The sequence below is a fragment of a genome, unplaced genomic scaffold (genome assembly GCF_019419815.1).
Source record: "Pyrus x bretschneideri cultivar Hongxiangsu unplaced genomic scaffold, Pyrus_bretschneideri_v1 Contig15, whole genome shotgun sequence".
In the NCBI taxonomy this organism is placed as follows: Eukaryota; Viridiplantae; Streptophyta; class Magnoliopsida; order Rosales; family Rosaceae; genus Pyrus; species Pyrus x bretschneideri.
Window position 1 is genome coordinate 6,480,609 of NW_025999446.1, and position 6,825 is coordinate 6,487,433.

The 6,825-nt window shown below is 35.5% G+C and overlaps 1 pseudogene; it reads right to left on the reverse strand.

The window, feature by feature from the left end:
- Positions 1-4,284: 4,284 nt before the first annotated feature.
- LOC108866775 lies at positions 4,285-5,743 on the reverse strand (annotated as a pseudogene).
- Between the last annotated feature and the right edge of the window lie 1,082 nt (positions 5,744-6,825).

Genomic DNA, 6,825 nt, shown 5'->3' on the forward strand with positions numbered 1-6,825 from the left:
CGGCCATAAGTAGCCCAGTCTTACAGCTTTGGCACCTAGTGTGCGATTAGCTGAGTGGTCACCGCAAACTCCTTCATGGATTTCTTTAAGGGGTTGCTACTCTTGCTAGGGTGTTATGCACCGCAAATAGGATAAAAAGAAACCACTTTTGTAGAATTTGTGGTTGATGATCGTGTATCTAACCACTCAAAAATGAAAACTCTAGGATTCATGCTTGTCTTCAGATACTCAAAAAGTGATCTGTGGCGTAAGTAGTTTAGTATCGGGGTCATCCAAGTATCTTCTTCACTAATCTTTGTTACGAAGTCTTAAGGGCGTAAGATATTAGGCTCTTGCAGGTATTCGATTGGTATCGCGCCCTTGATTTCTCTTTCAGACACTGATGCCAACCTCGCTAGGTTATCTGCTTACGCATTTTTCTCCCTCAAGATTTCGGTAATAGTGCATTTCATGAATTGCTTACTAATTTCTTTGTGGCCTTTACATATGCCACTATGTTTTTGTCATGGGACTAGAACTCGTCATTTTTCTGGTTAACCACCAGTTGTTGTTATGGGCCTATATGTTTAGCCCCAATTCTAGAGTGAGACATATTTCGGTCAGCAACGCCTCATACTCTGCTTCATTGTTGGATGCCGGGAACTTAAATCTCAAAGCTTACTCGAACTCTATGTAGTCAAGGTGATAACAAAAGGCCCACCCTTCTATCGTTTCTATTTGACAATCTATCCACGAACAGGCTTCACTATTTGGAAAGCATCCAGGATGACAGCCCCGCTAGTAGTATTTATCGGGCTACCAGCCGTGCCCTTGTTATCGCTCGACGGGGTGAACTTTGCGATGAAGTCTACTAAATCCTGGCCTTTATGAGCATGTCTGGTTTGGAAATTGATGTCGAACTCAAACAACTCTACGACCCATTTGATCAGGCACCCTGAAACTTCGGGCTTGTATAACATGTGCCTGAGTGGATCGTTGGTGAGTACAATTATTGAATGTGTCTGAAAATACGGTTGAAGCCTTCATGCCAACATGATAAGGGCAAGCACGAACTCCTCGACCTCTGAATATCGTCATTCGACTCCCTAGTACACCAGTCATTGCACCCATTCTTCCTTCTTGATAAGCATAGAACTAACTGCATATGGTGAAACTGATAAATAAACATAAAATGGCTCATCTTGCTCGGGTTTAGAGAGTGTTGGTGCTTAGGTGATGTGGGCTTTTAGATTGTCGAACGCTTGTTGGCATTTCGCTATCCATTCTATGGTCTAAGGCTCCCCTCGAAGGGGTTTGAAGAAAGGCTTTGAGTTTCCTTCTTTGTGTGTGGGGCGCAATATTGATCAGTGCTTGAATCTTCTTAGGTTCGCCTCTATTCCTTAATGGCTTACCATGAAACCTAGAATCTTCCTCAAGCTAACATCGAAAGCACATTTTGCAAAGTTCAACTTCCTCTTATACACGTCGAGGATTTTGAATACTTTGGTGAGCTCAGCGACATACTGATTTTCCTTCTTGCTCTTTATAAGCATGTTTTCCACATAAACTTCTATTGTTTTGTCTATATGATCAACGAACATCCGATTGACCAACCATTAATAAGTAGCCCCTACGTTTTTTAGCACAAACGACATTACTTTCCAACAATAGGACTTGTGGTCGGTTATGAAAGCTGTGTCATCTTGATCTCAGTGCATGTGACTTTGGTTATAGCTAGAGTACGCGTCGAGGAAGCTTAAGAGTTCATTCCATTTCGTGGTATCCACAAACCAGTCAATGTAGGGTAGCAAAAATCTATCACGCCGGGAACCTGGGGTTAATGGCAAAAATCGAACCCCACGCTTGGTGCACGAGTAAAAATAAAATAAAAATGAAAGACAAACTTTTCTTATTCAAATAATCCCAAAAGCTTTACAGCGTGTACATAAATAAGATTAAAGCCCCAGCTCGTTTACCTTTCTTTAATCTTGTACCAAACCTTCAAGGTCTAAAATGTATAGGTTGACCGAATTCACAGCTCAGTAAGGACATAAGTCTTATCAAGAATAATTGTCAAGACTAAATCGAGTGTCATGCAACACGTAATCAATTAAATCATATTATCAAATAGAAATTATATTACATGAATGCAGTTTAACTTCAATTACCTAACTTGTTAATCTATATAATAAAACAAGCGGACATGCACGTCTCATACCATTCATTTTACCACTGCAGCAGTGGTCTGAATGCTCTATCATACAACTAACCCTCGTAACTCAATCATCCCAAATTTCCTTTTCTCTATTTGTCATCTTGTTCTCCTCTCGGTTGCTAGAGTCCCCACTACTTCATAGTATTCCTATAATTTCATATTTGCCATCCTTGCTGGTCCCTACAAGAGTCGAACTCAACCACACAAAAGAATGTTTCCATTTCCATATCCCAATCTCAAATATTCCAATAAAATCCCCCCACTCTAATAGGCAATGATGTATGCATTTAATCAACATTATCACAATATCCACATTATTGAAAATAACAATAATATTTCAGAATTCCAATACAAAACAGTTAGATTAGTTATAAACATACTAACTATAACACATATTTCACAAAGCTTAAACAAGACAAATACCCCAATGGTGATAAGTTCCCCAAGAAACACCCTACCTCAAATCCAAAGCTAAAACAAAGATCCATATCACTACGGCAATAGTTAGGCTCCACGTACTCCTAACACCATGTATTTCTTCCACTCTCACTGGCGGAGCCACACCAAAGGCAATGATGGGCTGTAGCCCAGGGAGGATTTGTGGCTATATGTATGTATTTTACTGTATAACATAATATAATAGATATAAAAGTGTAAAAAGAATTATTTTTCAATGAAACTAGCCTAGTGAGTGTTTAGCATAACTAAAAAAATTAAAAAGTTACCAAGGAACTTGTGATGTCAATTTGTACAAGATTATCCTACTTTGGTTCAGTGGCTTTATATTATTTTCAATCAATTTTTTTTTTAAGATTGCCTTTATCATTGTTCTGTTTTGTGCTAGTTATGTGGTTGTAACTGAGATAATCCATGTACTAAGTTTTCTATCTTCTTCTTGTGTTTCCATCCAAATATATGTGAAAATTGATGATTTGTTGTAATTTTTCCGGTTTGCATACAAATACAAAAGTTAAACTTCAACTTTTGATTTTATGGTACTATTTTAGCTAGCCCACCCATAAAAAAAATAAAAATAAAAAATAAAATAAAATAAAATAAAATTCTGACTCCGCCCTTGTCCACTCTCTCTTATTTTCTAATCACTCTTTAAATACACACACACACACACATACATAAGTATATATACACACCATCCTCTACGTAATAACACTTGCATGCATTGCATGCATTTCTTCCACGTTCATGTTTGGAGAAGTGAACTAGAGCTCCTTATGTATAAGTATATATACACACCAACCTCTACGTATTAATGCTAGACGCTAGTCAGGTGACAAATTAGGGCCTAGTGCCCAGGTGGACTAGGCAGATTTAATTAAAATTTACTATATATTATATAAATAAATATTAAACAATACTTATATTAATTTTTTTAAAAGAAATAACACAATATTTATAGATAATGTGAGAGTTTAAAGTAAATATGGTGGAGTCTTAAAATAGAAAATAAAAGAAGAAAGAAAGAAAATAAAAGTTACAAGATAAATAAAACCATCTATAAAAAAGATAAATGGATAAATAAAACAATTTTTCAAAAGAAGAAAAAAGGGTAATCAAACGACAAAAGAATGGTAGGTTTAGATAGATTAGAAAAAGAGTAAAATGGTGGGTCTGGACTCGGTCCAGTCAGTTTAGAAAACCAAGGTATACAAACGAAAAGTCAGCAACGACGCTGTCTGGGTGAGGACAATATCAAGAAGATGAAGGCTTAGAGAATTCACGTGAGAGAATTCTTTACATGGTCTTAGAGAATTTCAAAGATTTTGTTCATGAATTTCAAGAGATTTGTTTGAATTCTCATGAAATCGCAGTGATTATTTTATTTCAAGAAAAGCTAAATTGATTGGTACAATTAGATTGTCCCTGAAAGTAAAATGAAGAAGCAAAATAACAACCCAATCACAGCACATGAGTACGCTTCAAACGTCTGCTTACAAAATATAGTTTAACTGGGGTTATCACCAGTCACAAAATGCTGGTGCAACTACTGGCCTTGAATGTGAGCGCATTATAAACAAACTAACTGTTGCAGTCATTGTTTACGGGCTTGACAAAAATGTAACAAATTGACTTACATGTAAGAAACAGAGACCAACCTGCATATTTTGCTCAACTCAATCAATAAAATCACTAGCCAAATGGAATATACCAAATAATCTTTTGAACAAGAAAAAGAACATTTTTCGAACTCAACATATGCCAATGGTCCTCAAGCCTTTTATTCTATCACCATCCTAAACCCCGAGAGATCAAGAACAGAAATCCAAAAAAACCTCGTAAAATCAAATAATCCCCTCTATTTCTCATCTTTGAATCCTATCATTCACAACATTTGTCCACATATTTGTAGCCATACCAGCTCTCCATGCCTTATATGTCGTTGTTGCTCTTGAGTTTGATTACTGGTTCATCATCTTGTTTTTCATCTTCAAATTAATCGTCTTCCGATTCAATTGGAAATTCATCAAAATGACACTCCTTGTGAAGAAAGTTGTGCAACCCTGCACAAGCTAACACTAACTATGCTGAACCAGTGTAATTGCCTTGTAACGAATAGGTGCATCCAAATTTGGATTCTCTTTGATAGCATCCCAAACATTGTTGTTTTTCTCTTCTTCTTTTTTCTCATTTTCCTTTTTTCTCTATCTTTTTCTCTTTTCTCCATTGTGCTATGAATTTCAGTGGCAATTGCAGCAATCGAACCCACTCCAAGGGAAACTTTTTCTATGAGAACGATGTGAGGGGTGGACCCATTTGATTTTAGCTCAGACTCAGGTAGAGATCATTTCTTTGGGAGTGGTTTTTGCATGGGTGTTGGAGCGGGACCCTCCAAATTTGCATCTAGGAAAGATGATGCATAGGATGGTGTTTGGAATAATGGATCAAGTTGCTTGAAGCTTTCATCAAGTGGAGGGAATTCGTTTACTCTAATTGGCCTACTTTCTTTGACTCTATATGTTATGCCATCAGTATCATTGCCCAATCTAATTGACTTATTTCCTTTAGTTGTTCCATCGCCAAATACAGTCATCAAATCTTCATAGTCCACAAATCTCTCTTTGCGAACACCTTGACTCTTTGGGAGGGACTAGCAAAAAAGAAAAACATATTAAAATTGTTAAAATACAAAATCTATAAAAGTGAAAGATTATCATGTAAATAATATATTATATAAGAAAAAAGAACTCACCCTAAGGAAGCCTACTCATACTTCATTACTAGCCGTGAACTTCTTTGTGACGGAGTCCCAACCAAATCCAGAACTATGCCTAAAAAGCTGACATATTCATTGATATCGACCCCTCACATTTTCACACGGTTCTTAACATGATCTTGAGTTTTTTGACGCCCAAGTTTTTCATTGAGCACGGGAACAATTTTGGCTTCTATAATCTACTTGCTTTTTATGCCATTAGCATCACACCATCCATTTTTTACGGCCTCAACAAGTAGTTGTAACAACATGTTGCTCTCTTCCACGAACCATTGATTATAGTTTCCTTTTCCCTTTTCTTGTTGTAAATCTCCCATTTATAATCTTAGATGATACATTATATTCGTAGTGACTTTTAAAAAATATTTAGAATTCTCAATTGAATACACCTAAACTTTTATGAAGTCTTTTAAATTCCTAATTGAATTCTCCTGAAATTATTAATTCCTGAAAGTTTCTCAAAATTTCAATTGAATACACCCCCTAGGTCTATAACTTACTAGACTAATATGTTGGCTTACATATATTTGTGCCACAACTACAACTAATCTCCACAAGTCCACATCCAGGTCATGTAGGGTGCTTAGTAAGCACCAAGGTCAGCCCAAGCCCTGTGCGGGCTCGACGATCGTCCGGGACCCAAAAAAATTGGGGGCACCAAAATTACTAGGTCGTATATTTATATATGTTTCATAAGAGAATAAATTTATAAAATTTGGTTAAATGACAAAGAAATTTAACTAAAACTGGTGGCTTTGTTGTTCAAAATTAATGAGGAGGTCTTGAGTTCAAAACACCATGTGTGTTCATTTAATTTCCAATTTTTACAAATTTCTTTTCATAAGAGTATAAATTTATAAAAATTGGCCAAATGATCAATAAATTTAATTAGAAGCAATGGTTTTTGTTGTTTAAAATTAACGAGAGGTCCTAAGTTCAAAATGCTATGTGTGCATGTTTATTCTTTTCAATTTTTTAAAATTTCTGTTTGTTGTTAATTCTTTTTAATTACTGGCTAGTAGCTATGTGGGTTGTGGTTTTTAAAAATTCGTTCCAATTCAAAGCTAACATTCACAAAGAGTAATGTATATACCAAATTTGCAAATCGTATGACGTGTCATCAAAATGTTTGATTTAGTGCTCATTCATTACTTATACATACTAATTAAAGACTCGAAAACATCATTATTTTTTCAGTTCCATATTGACCAGGTTAGTAAATAAGAAAAAACATCCCACGATTTATATAAAAATATTTTAAAAGTTTAGATAGAAAGAGAATAAAACTCATCATCTATCTACTTGTAAGCTCAGAGTTTTTTGGTTTTCTTCTCTCAGTACAAAATAAATTAACGTTTCCGTGTTTATAAATTATTTTGAGTTTAAAGTGCTTTTCAAT